The sequence below is a fragment of the Onychomys torridus genome, unplaced genomic scaffold, assembly GCF_903995425.1.
Source record: "Onychomys torridus unplaced genomic scaffold, mOncTor1.1, whole genome shotgun sequence".
In the NCBI taxonomy this organism is placed as follows: domain Eukaryota; kingdom Metazoa; phylum Chordata; class Mammalia; order Rodentia; family Cricetidae; genus Onychomys; species Onychomys torridus.
In genome coordinates, this window is record NW_023413756.1 from 423,580 (window position 1) to 443,930 (window position 20,351).

Sequence of the window (20,351 nt, forward strand, 5' to 3'; positions counted from 1 at the left end):
CCCAACAACAACAACAACAACTCTACCCAATCCACAATGATGCCATGGTAATCATCATCATACTACACTTCTTGCCAGAATTTCAGACAATCTTACCCATTACTTTAAGAGTTGCTGCAGAATCTACAGTTAGTCTAACTGAGATTTAACTATCTGAGCTTTCTCACAATACCCAACAGAGATACCATCGCCCCCTAAACAGCAGGAAGCAATTCTAAGAAAACGACGCCCCTTATCCCTTAGGTTTCATATTTCTCAGGGTTATGGATAATGGTTCTAGGGTTGGGGGTGGAAGAAATGGTTAAACTCAATACTCTCCTTAAGGAAAGAAAATATGTCTCAAAAAAAAAAAAAAGGGAAAAGAAGAAATGGAATGGATACATATAAGATATTATGATAGACTATCATATACATTAGTAAACAAATTTAGTAATATAACAGCCTTTGTACTGTTATGAATTCTTATATGTTGATACAAATATAAACTTTTTATATTTGTATATGTTTAGAAACAGTATGGCTGTGGCAGGCTTCTTGTTATCTACTTTTTCTATCTTAAATTAACCCATTTCTGTTTATCTATGCTTTGCCACATGGCTTGTGGCTTACCAGTGTCTTTACATGTTGTTTCTCATGGCGGCGGCGGCTGGCGGTGTCTCTCCAGCCTTCTACTTCCCAGAATTCTCTTCTCTCTTGTCCCACCTATACTTTCTGCCTGGCCACTGGCCAATCAGAACTTTATTTACACAGAGCGATATCCACAGACTTCCCCTTTTCTTTTTTTTTTTTTTTAAGGAAGGTTTTAACTTTTACATAGTACAACTACATATAACAAAACAATTATCAAACAAGAATTATAGTTACAATATTAAAAAACATATCCTATCTTATATTTGTGAGTCCAAGGTTTTATATCTAACTTATCTTTTATCATAACTGAGACAATTATAACTATCTAGTCTTTAACCATATCAAAGACCTCAGAAGGATATAATATTACCTGAGAACCGGGAGAAGGATGCAAGCAACTTTCGGGAGTCTTGCAGGGTAGACAGAGACAGCTGGCAGCCTGAACAGTCACCTAATGTTCCTTTGTAAAGTTGGGGCATTTGTCTTTAGCCCACAGGGTTAGAGTCTCTCGGTCACTTTTCTCAGTGTCCTGTAGAATGTCTGGCAGTTTCCTCTGTGAAGCAGGAACCTGAAGGACCATTTTGTCAATCAAAGTTTAGTGGTCACCTTTTTATGGGTCCTGCATGTCCAGTAGATCAAGCAGTCCAGGCAAGAACAGTTTCTTGCCCAAATGGCTATTTTTGCCAAGGTGAAGATAAGATATGAAGTGTCTTCAATGCCCATCCTCCTCTCTGAAGTAAATTGGTGCTGCCAGGAGCAGACATGTCTCACTGTCCAGAAAGTCTAAATTTTAAAAGAATTTTAAATGTCATATTCTGTAGGTCTTTGAAGTATTTGAAGATTACCTATCTATCTGAAATATCTCTATGTATATCTAGAAGACTAACTAACATGGCTACGAGTATGATTATCATAGATGACTAATCATTAATCTATTTTTAATTATCCATTTTAATTTAAAATGAGCTGTACAAACATAATACCTTAAACAAGAGTAGAAATATACACACAGTATAACAAAATTAACTTTAAGTTTGTATCAATAGACTAAAATCTATACTAATGTAAAACATTTTAAACAAGTTGTTGCTCTTTAGAAGTAAGTTCCTTAATCTATCCTTTTATCCTATTATATCTATATCATATCCCCTTTTATTCTTTAGAAAGAGATTGTGTTTATAATCAATCTACTTTAAAGAAAAATATTGGTTTTTCTCTGTCCCACACCAGAGGGCTCTTCTGATTTGGGACATAAGAATCTCTTAACCTTTTCTTTTAACAATATGTCTGGGTTTAGAGAAGGAGCGAGCCAATTCCATCTCCAAAGCCAGCTTGATAATTTTGGGAATGTGGGCATAGTTTTTCTTACTACTTTCTGCTGGAGGGGGGCGCTGTATCTTATGGGGATACAAAGAAAATTTTAGGATTATGGAGTAGTCCATTAGGGTGAACCTCTGAGCCAGTTGCCTTGAAACCATTCTGGATGTTGGATCATCTGGGCCATGGTGTCATTGGAGACCTTTCAGGTGGTCTTGGCTGATCAAACCTGATGTATCTTAATCTGGAACAAATCCATAGCCTCTGGCTTTCTGTGGAAACAAAAGCAGAGACTCCTTTCCAAAGCAACATATCCTTATATCCAAATTTTGAAGTCAAGGTACCTTTAAAATTTACATATTTGTTTAATTTAACAGCTTTTATGATCAAATCTTTTTCTGTAGTTAAAAATCCCAAAGACAACATAAACCAGATTCTCTGTGTAATATCCATCTTTGTAAGACTGAAACGCCGCTGTTGCTGCTGACTCCGCCCACCTCAGCTTCCCAACATGGCGGTGGTACAGTTTACTGCCAGCTCTGTGTCTGGAGCCATGTATACCATCAACTATCAGAAGCAGTTCTATCAAAGCAGCGCATAGCCCAGAAACTTTTTTTTTAACTAGCAAAGGCTAAATCCACCATGCAGCAGAGTAAAGTGCTGCTTGTAGACTCCTCATTCCCACCACACTGTAGGTCAGACACACACGCCAGGAACCCGCCATAGTAGCTGAAACCGGCAGGCTGCCGCTAACTTGAGAGAGACAATTAGGAAGCTGTTTTTAGCTCCGTCTTAGAATCTTTTTCCTCAGGTTTTAGGTGGAAATTCTTGCCAACACGTTGGGCGCCATTTGTAGTTAGAGTTTTCCTGCCTGGCCCACAGTCAGGACAAATCTCTCTTACCCGCCAGTCCCACAGTCACTCAGACCCAACCAAGAAAGCACACAGAGACTTACATTGTTTAAAAACTGTATGGCTGGGGCAGGCTTCTTGTTATCTACTTTTTCTACCTTAACTTAACCCATTTCTGCTTATCTATACTTTGCCACATGGCTTGTGGCTTACCAGTGTCTTTACACGTTGTTTCTCATGGCGGCGACTGGCGGTGTCTCTCCAGCCTTCTATTTCCCAGAATTCTCTTCTCTCTTGTCCCGCCTATACTTTCTGCCTGGCCACTGGCCAATCAGAACTTTATTTACACAGAGCGATATCCACAGCAGGGTGGGCATTGAGCCTTGGGCTTTGCTCATACTGAGCAAGCACTCTACCATTGACCTACATTCCTAGCCCCCAACTTGCCATTTTCAATTCAACACTATGCTTCTAAGCTTCATTCACTTATAGTATCATGTGTAGATGTGCCCATTTTCATGTTATTAACATTTTATGGCATGGGAATTTTACAGTTTCATTTTCCCTTCAGTACATGGAACATGAATCCATGTATTTATAAAGCTTAAAAACAGCTCAGCATTATGAAAGAGACAAAGGATACAGACATGTGGTAGAGCTATTAATAAACAAGAAATTAATAACTGAAACATTACCTTGAGGATAATGTTTTCTTAGGAGAGGAGGAGATTGATTTGGGAATAGGATGGATAATGGATCAATTACCTCTTGCTGAGTAACAAGACACTCCAAAGCCAAGCAGACCAATGATTGCTCAAGATTCTCTGGGTCAAGACTTCAGGAAGAGGAAGTGGGGGCATTGGCTGGTCTTTGCTCACATGGAGGTGTGTGGCTCATGCATGAGTCTTTACCTGTAGGTTCAGGTGGGCCTTCCCTTCCAGTCTGGGCCCTTGATGTGGCTGTGTGTTGGCTGAAGTGCCTTAGACTCTGCACTGTGCTTCTCATCTGCTCATCATCCTCTTCCTTTTCCTCTCTCTCCCCTTTCTTTTCTTCTTCTTCCTCCTCCTTCTCTTCCTCCTCTTCCCCTCTTCCTTCTCCATTTCTTCCAGAAAGATTTATTTATTCTTTCTATGTAGACAGCATCTAAACAATATTTGTGTAACTAAAATTTGATGGCAGTTAAAGTGTATTAACTAGGAAAGGTGTGCTCATACTGGGGACATACTACACACAGTTCCTGTTGGAGATACCCAGAGTGGGCTGTAAAAACAAAACTTTAAAACTCTGAAAGCTTGGGAAGGAGCAAAGAAAAACCTTTTCTTTGTGAAAAGATACAGAGAGGTAGCACAATCTCCTCTTTCCTCAGGGATCTAGGGAGGACTTGGTTACAGCCAGCTATATCTCTCAAGTGGCCCACCTTAAGAGAAACTTGCCATCTGAATTCTATTCCTGTCTCCATTAGGGTCAGAGCATAACTACAGGTAATTGTGACTGCCACCCCCCCCCCCCACACACACACACATGAGACTTGTCTAGAGGAGCGGCAGGGCCCAGGTCAATGTCTCCTCTCAAGATCAGCTTACTTAGGTTTCTGCCCCTCCCCATTACCCTGCCAATGACCTTCCAGCTGTCTGCTTATCTTCTGTCTCCTGTCTGCCTTAACCTCCTGACCTGCTTCAACCAATCCTCCTGATCTTGGACTTATGAACCTTGGGCTTGTCCCTGATACTTGGTAGCCATACCCCCTTACATTTTTTATTCTCCTTTAATTGGAAGGCTAGCCCATGTGAATGACAGCAAATTCAAATGATACCCTAAAATAAAAGCTCCTTTTCTGTCTATTTCAGTCCCATAGCTCCCCACTGTCAAACAGCTGAGCAGTCAGTTTCCTCACAAGTGACTTCCTGTAAATACACCGTCTATGTGTATACTTGAACAAATAGGTATCAACACATCAATGTTGCTCTCTACTTCCCTTTCTTATCTAACATCCTGTCACATGTCTTGGTCTACATCATACCTATGGCCTGATCTGACTCTAATAGAGGCAATGCTCCATGGTATAGAGGCTCTTTTATTTATGTAGCTCTTTTCCTCCTGCTCAATAGAGATCCTACTCCTTATGTTTCTGGGTCGTACAAACAGTTGGGAGTGACCCCTACACACATAGATCTTTGCAGGCTTCTGCCAGCTAGTGTTTGTTCTGAAGAACAAGCTTCCAGAAGGAATAGTGCCAACTTGGTATGTGCCTGGCCTCCCTCACTCATTATGCCCTCACACTTGATGTCTTAGAGCTCTGTTGACACTTGCCTGCCTTGCCTGAGTACACTATGATTTGTCCATTCTCATTGCCTCTCTTGGAGGCTTTTTCCTAGAAGGCTGTTGCTCATCTCCATTGTTATTTCTGCTTAATTATAGTTCTTGCCCCTCGGCACTTAGTAAATAAATGAAGGGATGGATAAGTTCAGTAGTAAATTTTATTGATCTAAACATGGGTGCCAGATGCAGATAGCAATAGTGATAAGCAACATCCAACTTCTTACTCTTGAATGGACAGAGACACGCAACAAATAATTGTAAATAATTTCTTAGATAAATGTTATAAAGGACAATGTGGTAGTTTGAATAAGATTGGCCCCCATAGGATCATATATTTGAATGCCTAGCCATCTGTGAGTGGCACTATTTGAAAAATATCTGGAGGTGTGGCCTTGTTGGAGGAAGTGTGTCACAGGGGGTGGGCTTTCAAAGAGCCCATTCCAAGTCCAGAGTCTCCGTCTTCCCACTGCCTAAGGATCTGGATGTAGAATTCTCATCTACTTCTCTAGCACCATGTCTGCCAGCATGCTAACATACTCCCCACCATGATGACAATGGACTAAACCTCTGACACTGTAAGCCAGCCCCAATTAACTGCTTTCCTTTATAAGAGTTTCCATGGTCACGGTGTCTCTGCACAGCAATAGGACACTGACTAAGACAGATGATAAGGAATTGACACTGCTAGAGACATCTCTTGTTCATAGTCAGCTGGTACTGGCACACAAATCTACACATGGGAAGGACTGGGCTGGCTGTCATAGGGAGAAGGTTCCTATGACATGAATGGAAGGCTGGGGGGTGGGGGGTCTGAAGCAGTTGATTCAATCGAGGAGCTAGACAGGAATGCCACATCTGGACTCCCCAAGAGGAGGACATCATCACTCATAAGGTTGTATAAGCATAGGGTGGACAACCCCTCTATAAAACTAAGATGGGAAACTGGGATGGAGTTTGTCTAGGGGAAGGAGGATATGATTAGGTAAGTAAGTCACCTGGTTAAAATTTAAAATTCTATTTATTTATTTATTCACTTATTTATTTATTCACTTATTTATTTATTTATTTATTTACTTACTTACTTACTTACTTACTTACTTACTTATTCTCCCTCCCTCTCTCTCTCTCTCTCTCTCTCTCTCTGTGGTCAGAGATCAACTTTGTAGGGATTGGTTCTTTTTTTCCCACCACGTGGGGCCTGGGGATAAAGCCAGATTGTCATTGTTAGGCTTGCAAGTGCCCTTATCCACAAAATCATCTTGCCAGCCCCAGCTGGTTTTCCACAGAAGGGATTTAATAGGAATGACTGTTGACAGACTAACTGAGCAGGTAAAGTAGAGCCAAGGAGTGAAATAAGGAAGAGCCGCCACCAGAAGAGGTGGAGGCTATTAGAGCTTAGAAATTCAGAGCAGAGTGTTGGGACCTGGGGCCCCACCCTCTGAAGAGTGGGCCACTTGGCTGGTGCTGGTGTCTCAAGTGAGGGCCAATATGAAGCTGCTTCTTTAGGCACCGAGCAAGCTGCAAAGTAGATTAAACAGCTGCGGCAGAAGCTGCTTTTGCTGCCATGATGCTTAGAGGACCAGTTAAAAGAGAGGCAAACAGGTCAAAGGGCTGGGGATGTAGACCAACGAAAAAGCAACTGCCTAGCACCCACCAGGTCCTGGGTTTGATCCTCAGCACCAAAAGGAAAAGAAGGAAGAAATGGAAGCAGATAGAAGGGAGGAAGTCTCTGCCTAAGAGCCCAGTCGGAGCGTGCTGTCAAAGCATGTGTTTCTATCAAAAGTTCCATCCACGACATTGCTAGAGCATTGTGACGCTCAGCCTCTCTTCCTCGACATGGTGAGGAAAGGCAGGGACACAGGGAAGTGGAGGCCACTGGGAGTCCTTTTCAGACTGTCGATGCCAGTCACCTTTCTTTCAGTGTTGCTGAGACCTGGCTGGTGCTAAGCTTTCAAGACTAGTGACAGCCATTCTGCAAGAGGAACACAATGAGAAGGCTCAGCTCAGTACTTGTTGGGTCTCCTGTTCAATCAAATTATACTTTATCACAAAGTTAATTCAAGGCTTATATAATGATTCCCATAAGCATTATGGTGCCGTATGGTAATCAGGCATCCATGTGGTAGGAGGCTCACTGAAATGACTATAATTAATATTACTTCCACACAGCCAAATCCACTTAACTTTTCTCTCCTTCTTTGTTGTGTTTCCAGTATCTCAGCTCCCACCTTGATAGCTTTCTCTGATACCACCCACCACTTAATGATCCTTCCATGTGTAAACTCGGATGTGTAAACTAAATTACTATGATTCCAGACACTGTCCCACAGTATTTGGGTGCTCTGCCTCTGCCTCCTTTTCTGTGTTTGCATTTTTCTCCCTTCCCTGAGGGAAATTAAGAAACAGGAGGCTGTGGGCTGAATTTCTTAAGGGAAGTGCTGGTAGTGGGCCTGGCAAAAACTGTTCAAGAATGGTCTATGTGCATGAAAAGAAGCTGAAGCAGGTTGCCCATAGCTCCCCCCCATTGGCTCCAGGTGTCTTGGGGGTCATTTTTGCAAAGAATAAGAACTTTCAGATTTCAGTAACAAATGACTAATCATGTAACTAGGAGCAAGAGAACACACTGGCATTGAAGGAGATTCGGTGTGTGGAAGCTGTTGCTAGATTCTTCCTTGTGTTGATAAGAAATAAGAAGGGATGGAGCTAAAGGATGAGGGAGGAAAGAAAACAGTAACAGCAGCATGTGGAAGGACATTGGTTTTCAGCAGTTCAGGTTTAACTGAGAGCTAAATTTGGCAATGCTGCCTCAAAGTCAATCTCTTACTTTTGTTCTAGAACTCACCACTATCTTTAAAGGCTGTATTGCTGTGGCACCAGAGCATCTTCATGCTTTTTGGATGGCTTTTTCCCTGATATTTATCCTGCCTTCCCTTATGTTTTTCTGTCTCCTGTCCCCAAGACTCCTATGCCACCAACACTGGTGCAGCTGACACTAGACTGGATGTTACATGCTCGTTTAGAGTTTCTGTCTCTGTCTTCTCAATGTTGATTGGTTGATGATTGGTTAATCAATTGATTGATTGGCTCTTGCTATATAGTCCAGGCTGGCTCTGAACTCATAATCTTCCCATCTCAGCTTCCCGAGTACAAGGATTATAGGCCTGTGTTACCATACCCAGTTCTCTCTAGTGTGTTTAATAGTAATTGCCACCACCCTGGGTGTCAATGAAGTGTCAGTACCCCTTATGGAGTGTGTGAGAGTCCAACCCATAGATTTGAGATTAACAGGACCTCTGGGTGCTGGTTTAAATGTGTGCAAGCTTCTTGCTGTACAGCTGAAGCTAAAAGGAATTAGGTTTGTTCCTCGGGGAACAGCAGGTGCTTTAGCCATTGTTCTGTTGCTGCAAAGAGACATCATGACCATGGTGGCTCTTACAAAGGAAAGCACTTAACTAGGCCTAGCTCACAGTTCAAAGGTTTAGTTCGCTGTCGATATGGCCAGAAGCATGGTGGCACACAGGCAGACACAGTACACAGTGCTGGAGAGGTAGCTGAAAGTTCTGCTTCTGGAAACTCAGGCAGCAGGAAGAGAGAGAGAGAGAGAGAGAGAGAGAGAGAGAGAGAGAGAGAGAGAGAGAGAGAGAGAGAGACTGGCTTGAGCATTTGAAACCACAAAGCCCACCCCGCAGTACACACTTCCTTCAACAAGGCTACACCTACTCCAACAAGGCCACACCTAAGCCCCCCCCCCCCAACAAGCAGCACCACTCCCTAAAGACTAAGCATTCAGACACAAGAGCCTATGGGGCCATCCCTATTCAAACCACCACAGCTGGTGAAGGCAACTGGAGGTCTACCTTTGTCCTGCTTTTCTCTAAATTTCTCTTTTGGGTTTCACAGCGTCACAGATCCTATTTTAGTAATTTATTATTATTATTATTATTATTATTATTATTATTATTATTATTATTATTATTATTTAGAGAGAAGGGAAGCCTTGATGCTTTGGCAGGAATGTAAGTGAGTACAGCCCTCCGGGAGATTCTTCAAGAAATTTAAAATAGAACTTCTGAATGATCCAGCTAACCCACTTTTGGGTCTACATCCAAAGGGAATGAAGTCAGTATGTTGAAGAAACTTCTGTACTTCCAAATTTATTGGCACATAAGTCACAGAACCAAGAAATGGGCACAACCTCTGTTCTTGTCAGTTGATGAATGGATGAAGAAAGTGTTGTACGTCTACATGATGGAATACTACTCAGACATAAACATAATGGACTTCTGTCATCTGTGACAACATGGATGGAACTGGAAATCATTATGTTAAGAGAATTAAGCCAGGTATAGAAAGATTAGTAGTATGTGATCTTACTGATATGTGGAATCTAAAAGAGTTGGTCTCATAGAAAGTGAAAGTAGAATGGGGTCCCCATGGGCTGGGGACAGTATGGAAGGGAGGAATGGGAGGAGGTGACTGATGGGCACTAAGTTACAGTAAGACAGGAGCAAGAAGTACTGGTTGTATTGCCCAGAAGGGTAAGTATAGATGCCAGTAACAAACCATACATTTCATTCTCATCATCAAGAATTGGTAAATGTTTTAGGAGATGGAGATGCTTAACCCAATTTAAGAATTACTTGATTGAAAGATCACATGGAACCCCACAAATATAAGCATATATTAGTTAAAATAAATTTAATCAAAACCAAAGGAAACAGAATCAGGGCCTGCAAGGTCCCCAATACACTTAATGTGTTCTTTCATTTGCTCCCCAGATCTCTCTCTAATGACAGTGTTGCCTGGTACACACAGAGAAAATTGTTTTCTTTGCCAGTTGTCCAAATAGAGGAAATTTCCCAAATTCTTTGCTGCAGTTTCTCTAAGTCAGTGGACATATGCTGTTGTTTGAAAGAGCTATCTGTTACTAAAGGAGACAGAAATAAAAGAGAAAGAGGCTTGCATACCGACTCTCTGGGATAGGGAGCAAAGCCTTCCTAGAGATGTGAAAGACAGTGACCACAGTGGTCAGGCTTGTCGTCATAAAACTGAACCCTGAAACCCAACCTGTGGGTCCCTAGGTCTCAGAGGTATAAGACAGAGAGGAAACAAGAAAGAAGTCACAATCAGATTGTTAGCACTGGGCTCCATGCTTTACCACACAGGCTCTGTTGACAGACTGAGGCCACCTCCCCTCTTGCTTTTCCTCTCCTCTGCTGCCCCCACAGCTGCTCACTACTATCCAAGTGTTCAAACTGTTCCTTTCCCCATGCTCACACCTCTCTGTCTCTGTTGAGTTCTCCCCACCGGATTTCCCCTTCCTCCTGTATTAAATGTGGGAACACCTCCTCCAGGCAGTCCTACCCTGGCCATGCTGCATCCTAGGAGGTGTTATTCTGGGGTGTTCCTACACCCTCTGTCGATCTCCATCATTGTATGAGTCACAGGATATTCTGTTTGTTGCTTTGGGTCTGAAACTCCTCTAGGCATCCAAACACATTGAGGTTAGATGCCAAGCCTGCCCCATCTTTGCACACTTGAATCAAACCTAATGTTGGGTCACACTAGGCAGAAGGGTGTTCAGAAGTTTTCTAGAAGGCATCCACTCTTTGACAAATTCTTGAATGTTGCCTGGAGGTCCTCAAGGGCAGCAAAGCCTCCAAGAGATTGTGACAGTGATGAAGGGGACCCAGCACTATTTTCATGATTCTAAACCCCTATTGGACATCACACATTCACTTGGGACAAGAAACTCCTCCAACAAAATGCTTCGTTTATGACTAGAATACTTTTTGATAACCCCAGATATTTTATAGGGAATAAGACCTATATCAGACTCAGTATACATGTGCCTGTGGTAGTTGTTTTTTGTTTTGGATGAAGAGTAAGTAAAACTTCCAGCTAAGTGGCAGGGATTTAAAAAAAAAAAAAAAGTTTCTTTGGTGGTAAAAATGGGAGATGACAATTTCGTGGCTTTGCTCATTTCTTCAAGTTTATTGAGCACCTACTATGTGTTAGCCAGTGTCTTTGGTGAAACATTAGGATAACATTAGGGAAGAAGATAGTCCTGATACTGCCTTCTATGAGGAGAAAGATAACAAATCAATGAATACATAACACAACACCAGCTTCTATGTTCTCAGTTTCTGCCACTCAGAAAATGAGTTCTGAGGGAAGCTCTAGGTGGATTGGTAGAAGAGAGACCTTTGCAAGGAGGTTATACTTAAACTGACTCCCACATGCAGCTGAATTTTTCCTGTGTCCCACCCGGTCTGCAGCTGCTCAGACTCAAGTAAATACACAGAGGCTTACATTAATTAAAACTGCTTGACCATTATCTCAGGCTAACTACTGACTAGCTCTTATACTTAAATTCAGCCCATTTCTGTTAATCTATATGCAGCCATGTATTCTGTGGCTTTACCTGTGTGCCATTACATGCTGCTCCCTGGATGGCGGCCTGGCATCTCCTGACTCAGCCTTCCACTTCCCAGAATTCTCCTTATCTGTTTATTCCGCCCATACTTCCTGCCTGGCTACTGGCCAATCAGCATTTTATTTATCAACCAATCAGAGCAACACATTCACAGCATATAGAACATCCCACAGCATCCATGGGGCAGAACACTTCAAGGAAACACAACCATGCAAATGGCTCTAAGGACAGGGACAGATATGGCACTTATGTTGTCTTTTGGCTTATTTGTTTCATGTCTCTATTGGGTTATAGTCTCTGTGACAGGAAGAGATGTCTATATTATTTACCAGCATATGCCCAATGCCCAGCTTAGGGCCTGTGTAGCACACAGTCCATGTTCATCATGCTCAGGGATCCAGAACTACAGGAATGGGTTTATATCTACACCAACTCCGTGAGTCTTCAAGTTCAGGCTGAGTGTTTTCTGAACTGATAGGAATCTGAGGTCAGACTTGCTTGACTTCACTTGCAATCTTCTGAAAGTATAACCAGGGCCTTAGCTGCAGAGTAATTTCTGGGCAAAGAAAGATTCCAATTAAGAGTTCAAGTCCTCCCATACATGTAAGAGAAGCCCTTGGCTGCACCCTGTGGTAAAAGGATGGTAAAAGGTAACTGATGTCCTGTTCTGGGCTAGCTGGGTCCTTAACCAAACATCTACCATCATAATAATTGCATAAAAAAATTTATTCCAGCTGAATGTAGTGATACATGTCTTTAATCCCAGCACTAGGGAGGCAGAGGCAGGAGGATCTCTTTGAGTCCCAGGGCAGCCAGAGCTACATAGTGAGATCCTGTCTCAAAAAAGCCCTCCCAACCCAAAACCAAATCAAAACAACACACACACACACACACACACACACACACACACACACACACACGCTCCAACTGCTGAATTTAGGTAGGCTTGGAATATTTGAGGGGCCATTTCTCACCATCTGCCTTCATCTGTTTTTTTGTTCCCCCCTTGGAGCTGAGGACTGATCCCAGGGCCTTGTGCTTGCTAGGCAAGTGCTCTACCACTGAGCTAAATCCCCAACCCCTATCTGTTTTGTAAAATCTTGAAATATTTAAAGTCTTAAGGCCTATATCGATATCTCAAGTTTTACCTATACTGATCCAATATAATTATGTGTTTTGCTTTTTCTCTAAATGTTTGAAGTGAGTTGGTTTCAGTCAGCTAATGTTGTCTAACAAGTGACCTCAAAACTTTGTGGCTTAAAATAACAGTGGATTGTCTCTCACAGAGTGAGTCTTCTTCATCAAGTTAGGGCAGTAAGGATCTACAGTCTTCTGAAAGCTTGACCAAGGCTTTGGCTGAGGTTGGAATGGCTGGAAATGCCAATGTTTTAGGAGTTAGATGGACCTTCACTAGGAGTTGAATCAGGACTGTCTGAATGCAGGCCTTGATTCTTCTCCTGGCCTCTATGTTGCTTCTTGTACTGCCTTACAACATGGTGGCTGGCTTCCAAGGAGGACTATGCCAACAGTAAGCATTCCAAGATGGAGGAAGCAGAAGCTGCCAGGTGCATTAAGGGGTATTTTGGGAAGTGGCCAAGTGTTACTTCCTGTGTATTTGATTAGTGAAAGCACTGAGGAGCTGGCCTGCAGTCTGTAGGAGAGGACGGCAGAAGGGCAGCTCTGAGGAAGGTGCTCATCCGGGCCATTAAAATAGTAGTCAAGAAGGTTTAAAAATAGCTGTTCTTTTGTTATCTCAGATAAATGAGACATGAAATAAATAACCACATGGCTCAGTGATCCTTTTTCTGGGTAAAGGGATCAAAGAAAGGACTTGAGTCTCTGCACACCAGTGTCCATAGCAGCATCACTCATCACAGCCAAAAAGGGTGGGCACTGCCTCAGGTTCCACTGGTGGATAAATGACTAAACAAAATAGGATGCTGCCTTTAACCATTTGATAACAAAGTATCACTGACTGAGTGGTTTATAAGCCAGAGAAGTTTCTTAACAGTATGGAGACTGGCGAATCCATGAGCAAAGTATAGGCAGATTCAGTTTCTGGTGAGTGCTTTCTCTGACATCTCTTGTTGCAGTATTTTCACATAGTGAGAAGCATGAGGAATCTCTGTGTGGTATCTTTTAATTCTAAGCCTGTCCCCTGTGACTCCATTACCTCCCAAAGTCCCTACCTCCTAATATCACCATGTTGGGTGCTAGGATTTCAGCATATACATTTGTGGAGTATACAAATGGTCAGACCACTGTAGATGTGTACACGGTAGCATATTGTTCACCCTTAAGACAAAATGAATTTCTGACACACATGGTAACAAGCTAGACGTAAAAGGAGACTCTCAGGCCCACTAAATACACTGAATCAGAATCTGCTGTCCAACAAGGACCCCTGATACTCATGCACTTGTTAGTGTATGAAAAACACTGAATTACTTGAACATAATGCTATGTTTTGTTTTTGGATATTCAAATAAATATTTGCCACACTAATTGTATTTTCTATTTTTCATTTCTGGATCATTTGGCATTATTTCAACCCTTACATATTTTCATTGGACTTTGAGATGGTCCTGGATCTTTGGCACCATGCCAGGAATGCCTGGAGAACACTATTAGTAAATTCTGGACATAGTCACATCCTCTCTGCTCTTAATGCCTGATTTCCCCTCTCTGTGGCTGCATTTCTTCCCATCAACTTTCAGGTTTCCACTGGGGCTCTTGCCTTTAAGGCTGCTAGAAAGACTGAGCCTGTGGCTGGAGCACCCCTCAAAGCAGACCTAATTTCTCCCTAGGACACCTTGATCCAGTTCACAGGTTAGGGAGGCCAAATCAGTCTTGTTCTTCCAATTACTGAACAATAAACCTTTAAGGCCCCATTCCAAACCAAAATGATTTCCTGTAGTTTAATATTCATACAGGAAGGTGCACATATTAGTCTACAATTCAGTAGATTTTTTTTTTCTTTTCTCTTTTTGGTTTTTCAAGACAGGGTTTCTCTCTGTGTCTTTGGCTGTCCTGGAACTCACTCTGTAGACCATGCTATCCTCGAAATCGGAGGTCTGCGTGTCTCTGCCTCCCACGTACGGGGATTAAAGATGTGAACCACTACTGCCTGGCTGTTCAGTAGATTTTCATATGCTCTCAGATGCAACCCTTAGATTCAGTAACAGTATAATTACTCATCCCTAATTCTCCTAATTACTAGGGAGCCTTCTCAGTCACCATCCCCCCAAAGGTCTACCACTAATTAGACCATACATAGAATTGCCTGGTTTCTGCCAACTTTTGTGCCTTTATAATAGAATGGTGCAGAACATTCTTTTCTTTATGGATAGCCTTTTTTTCAGGTCAACTCTAAATTTGTGAGATTTCATATATGTAGTTGTATGTAATTCTTAGTGCCATATAGTGTGTCATTGTATGAATTTGTCACAATTAAACGTTTATTCTATTGGAGCATTTAAGCAGTTTCCAGTTTGGGACTCTTACAAACAGAGCTGGGGGACACAGCCCGGTGCTTCTGTGGGGAAGAAACACCTGCCACAATTGTGTTGTTGTTCTGGGTGTGCAATGGCTGGGTCAGAGGATAATTCTAGGGTTAGCCAAGCCATTTTCCACACTGTTACCCCATTCGAATCTACAAGCGAACACTCCCACCCCCTTTCTGTTCCCTTAAGGGTCATGGCAAATTTCAAACAGGACGTTGCCCTCATATGTAAGATTTACAAATTTCCACCAGAACGTTGGGGCCAACACTTCAAACACGAACACACTCCAAACCCTCAGTGGTGGCAGACTGGAAAAGCATGGATCAGATGACAGCTGTAATGCAAGATGCTGAGGGTTTCCTTTGTTGCTGAGAGGGCTGGGGAGCCTTTTGCAGAAGCTGCTGCTTGTCAGGCTTGCCGGTCTTTGCCGGGCTAATTACCAGCACTTGGGCAAGCAAGGGGGCGGGCATGTGCACAGTGATACCAACTGAGCCATCACCAGGATTATGACTAATTAGAAATGCAAAGTGCTCAAAGGTTCAATCCACCCCCTCCACCCCCCCCCCCCCCCCACACCTCTTCAGAATTCTAATGTCAGCATGCTTGTGATTTGGGGTTTAGGAGCAGGGACGCTTGCAAAAATCTGCCGCTACTGACTGAATCACACAGCGTCCACCCTACGTCATGCGGCTTCCCTCCCAATCATGCACCGTGGATGAGTTTCCTTTGTGTCACTCAGGGTTTGGAGAAAGCCTGTCAGTTCCATTTCCAGGACTCCCTGGATCCTAGCATACTAAACACGTTATTCCTCTGAGCTCACCAAGCATAGAGGAGGAGAGTCACAGTAATCCAGGCCCCTGCAGTGGTGGGTGGGGCAGAGCGGTTACAAGCAAGCTTTGATCCCCGCTAGCTGCAAACCGCTACTCACACACAAGGCATGCAAATTAGGCCCCAATTAATAGCGCTTATTAACATCTCCTGGAACCACGCAAGGAGAAACTGGGAGGGTTTGCTGGGGAGGAAAGCGGCATTTATGCACCACATTGAAAAGGCATGTCTGGTCAGGAGAAAAGTCCCTGGGCTTGCCTTGCCGGGAGGTAAGAACCAAGCTGCCATCTCTGGGCTGCTTAGGTGCCCTCAGGTCATTTGGAAAAGCGTCCACATGGTTCTTGCTTGAGGCGTGGTTTGATGGGAGCCAAGGAATCAGATAAGAACAAACTTCCCCGCTTCCCCTTTTTCCTGGGACGCCGTGTGGGACGCCGTGTGGTCTAAGCTCTAAAGAGTTCTGAATGAACAGCCTCTGAGAGGACTGGGTAGCACAACCGCAGGCCCTAAAGAAAGGGACTAAGCTGGGCGGGGGTGGAAGCTGGGTGGGGGTGGGGGCGGGGCGGAGGTGGGGGCAGGGAGACTATTGTTTAAAAGATTGCTGAAGAATTGCTCTAGTAGGCGCCTTGCTGGCTCTAGGATGGGGCTTCATCCCTTCCAAGTGAAGCTGCAGAATAAAAATTTAAATGCCTAAAATATACCATCATATTACCTTAAGATGCAACTATCAAAATATTTGCAACATAGTACGGCAACAAATGTGCTTTAGAATCATGAACTATTAAACTCCAATGACTGTAATAATGTTAAACAGGGACGACCAGGGGTGCTATTCTGGGCCATCTATGGTAACTATAATGTTATACTCACAGGTGCTGTCAGGGTTCTGGTTGGGGGTTGCCTATTTTTATGATTGAAGGAAATGCAAAAATCAACCTCGGTTAGTGGTTACAGAAAATAAAGATGTAATTTCTTCCTTTTTGGTTTTACAAGTTCCCTGCCTTTTCAAGCATAGGCTTCTAGGTTAAAAACCCATGAAGAAGCCAGGAGTGGTGGTATATGCCTTTAATATCAGCATTTGGGAGGCAGAAGCAGGTGGATTTCTGTGAGTTTGAGGCCAGGCTGGCCTACAGAGTGAGTTCCAGGACAGCCAGGGCTACACAAAGAAACCCTGTCAAAAAAACAAAACCAAACTAAACCAAACGAAACAAAAAACCATGAAGATGGTTTGCTATCAGCCAGTGCCTCCTACTGTATGGAGATGGCAGGAATGACAGGTTTTTGGTTATTTGGTGTCACTGTGACACCAAATAGAAACTCCTGGATGTAGCTGTTTTGGCTCCTGGCTTCAGGGGCTCTTGGTCCATCATGGCGGAGTTTGTGGTCACAGGACTGTAGGATAGAAGCTCACCACATCATACAGATCAGGAAGTAGTAGACTAGGGGAGGGGCTATAACCCTCACTGTGGTGGACCTTGGGTGCTGCTGACCTACTTCTGTGAGCTAGCCCCACATCCTAAATGCCCCATGCCTTACCTCCAAACAGTGCCCTTCGGATGAGAAAAAATCTCTCAAAATATGAACCTGTCAGGATTTTTACAATCTATAACATTCCACATTTGACACATCTCATAATGTAAAATACATTTAGTCCAACTTTGGAAGTCCCTGTATTCATTTTTGGTGCATACTAGAGACAGGGTCTTGGCTGGTCTGGAGGTTCAAGCTAGTTTTGAACTCATAGAGATCCACCCGATTCTGCCCCCTGAGTCTTGGGAACAAAGGAGTGCACTGCCATGCCCAGCCCAAGTCCCTATGGTCTTAACAATACAGTACTGTTCAAAGTCCAAAGGCTCTTCTGAGATATAAGGCAAACTCTTATCTGTGAGCCCCTGTGAAATAAGAAGAAAATTATGCACTTCAAAAGACAGTGGCAGGATAGCATTTTTATTGCAAGAGGCATAAGCAGAAAGCTGGCCAGGAAAGACAGGACAAAGTAAAACTGAAACTCAGGGAGGCAAACATTAGATCCCACAGCTCTGGGTTCAGAATCCTACACACAGGGTTGAGGTAGTATGCGTTCCTTGAAATACTGTGTGTTCCCCGAAATAAACTTATCTGGGGTCAGAGAACAGGATGGCCACAATATTAAACATGAGGATAGGCAGTGGTGGCGGACACCTTTAATCCCAGCAGTCGGGAGGCAGAGCCAGGCTGATCTCTGTGAGTTCAAGGCCACATTGGAAACAGCTAGGCATGGTGACTCACGCCTTTAATCCCAGGGAGTGGGGGCAGAAAGAGAAAGATTATATAAGGCGTGAAGACCAGAAACTAGAAATATTTGGCTGGTTAAGCATTTGGCTGGTTAAGCTTTTAGGCTTTGGAGCAACAGAGTTCAGCTGAGATTCATTCTGGATGAGGACTCAGAAGCTTGCAGTTGGAGGAAACAAGACCAGCTGAGGAACAGGTGAGGTGAGGTAGCTGTAGCTTGTTCTGTCTCTCTGATCTTCATGTTACACAGGGTGTCATGATGGGACATAGGCACCAAGAGGCTTAAGAAGCCCTGCCACTCTGGTTCTGGTGCCTGCCACATGAACGCTAGCTCCCTTCAGTGACTGCAGCTTTCATTGACCGTTCTCCCGTGTTCTTGGTCTTTCTAGCATCCTAACATCTCCAGGGCGACCTAGGCTTCCCCTTGAGTTTTGGACATGGCCTAGTCAGAGGTGCCTACCTGCAAGGACTCTGATATTTGCATTCATTGCCTTGCCTTCCAGGCTTTTCTCTAAAGTCTGGGGACAAGCCTCTGTGATCCATAATTCTTTTATTTTGCATACCTGAAACACCAGGGCCCTATGGCCAATACCAGGTTCTTTTGATAGCCTGAGAAGTATCCTGTTCCTCTCGGACCTTACTGCAGTGTCCTCTAAGTGCCTTCATGATTGAACTTGGAGAAATACTTTCTGAGGTGCTTGTTTGTGCAGGGAATAACTAGGATCTCATCAGAAGGAAGTCTTTCAATGAGTTTTCGGTTTTACACAAAGGGCCTTTCAATGGCGGGGACTCATCCTCAAGGAGATTGTCCTGTTGTCTAGTGCAAAGTGCAAGGGTTCTTGTGTGTATGTGTATGTTGTGTTTAGTGCATGCTTATGAATGTTCAGGTACCTGGGCCTGTGTATGCATGTGGAGACCATCAGGCATCTTTCTCTGTACTGTGTGTGTGTATCTTATTATCCTGAGACAGGATCTCTCACTGAATAGAAAGTTTGCTCTTTCTGCTGGTTAATGCACTCTTGGGATCCTTATGTGTCTGTCTCCCAACGTTGGGGTTTCTATGCATATGTACCCATGCCAGGCTTTTTACATGGGTGCTGGAGGTTTTAACTCAGATCCTCTTACTTACACAGCAAGTACCATTACCCACTGCATCATTTCCCCATTATGCCAAAGATCTTAAAAAACATTTATTTTTATTCTAGTGTATATGTGTGTACACATGATGTGTGGAGGAATGTGCATGCTATAATGTGAGTGAAGAGGTCACAGGGCAACTTTGTAGGGTTGGTTTTCTTCCTTCTACCATTAGGTAGGTTCTGGAGATTGAATTCAGGTTGCCAGGCTTGCTCAGCAGGCACCTTAAACCATTGAGCCATCCTCCTAGCCCTGAAGATGACTTCCTCCTCCTCCTTGTTGTCTTCTTGCTGTTGCTGCTGCTGCTGTTGTTGTTGCTTTTCTTTTCCCCCTCCTCCTCCTCCTCCTCTTCATCCTCCTCCTTCATCTTCCTTATGAGACAGAGTTTATCTGTGTAGCCTTAGCTGTCTTGAAACTCTCTCTGTAGACCAGGCTGGCCTTGAACTCACATATATCCACCTGCCTCTACCTCCTGAGTGCTGGGACTAAAGGTGTATGCCACTACTGCTGAAGATTTCTTTTTAGTGGTGCTAATTTCTTTAAAAACTGTGGCACCCTTTTCATCATTTCAAATACATCTGCTCCCCCCTTTTTTTTGTCAAACTGCATGTTTTTCAAAACTTTCTGCTCTGCTTTTTGCTCCTGATTTCCCTGTGAACGTGTCTAAAAGCAGCGAGCAATATTCATGTTATACTGTCTTCAGATTTCCTCCACCATTAGTTTTTAATCCTTTCTCACTCAAAGTTTTACAACACAGGCAGAACATGGACTATTTCTTTGTTAGAATGTAGTACAAATAGACTCTAGTCCAATTGCCAGCAGAGTTCACATTCCCATTTGTTCCCTCTATTTCTCTTAGCATTCTGGTCTTTTCAACTCCCACCAGAATTGTCCATCTTATGGTATTACATAAGAATACTTATAAGCTTTATAGAATTACAATCTTACAATATTCTATACTACAATACTTATTGTATTTATTCTAAAGCTTTGCCAGCCTAAACTTCAAAGTTTTCTAAATTATTCCTATACACCACTTCTGAAGTCTTAAGAATCTGACCA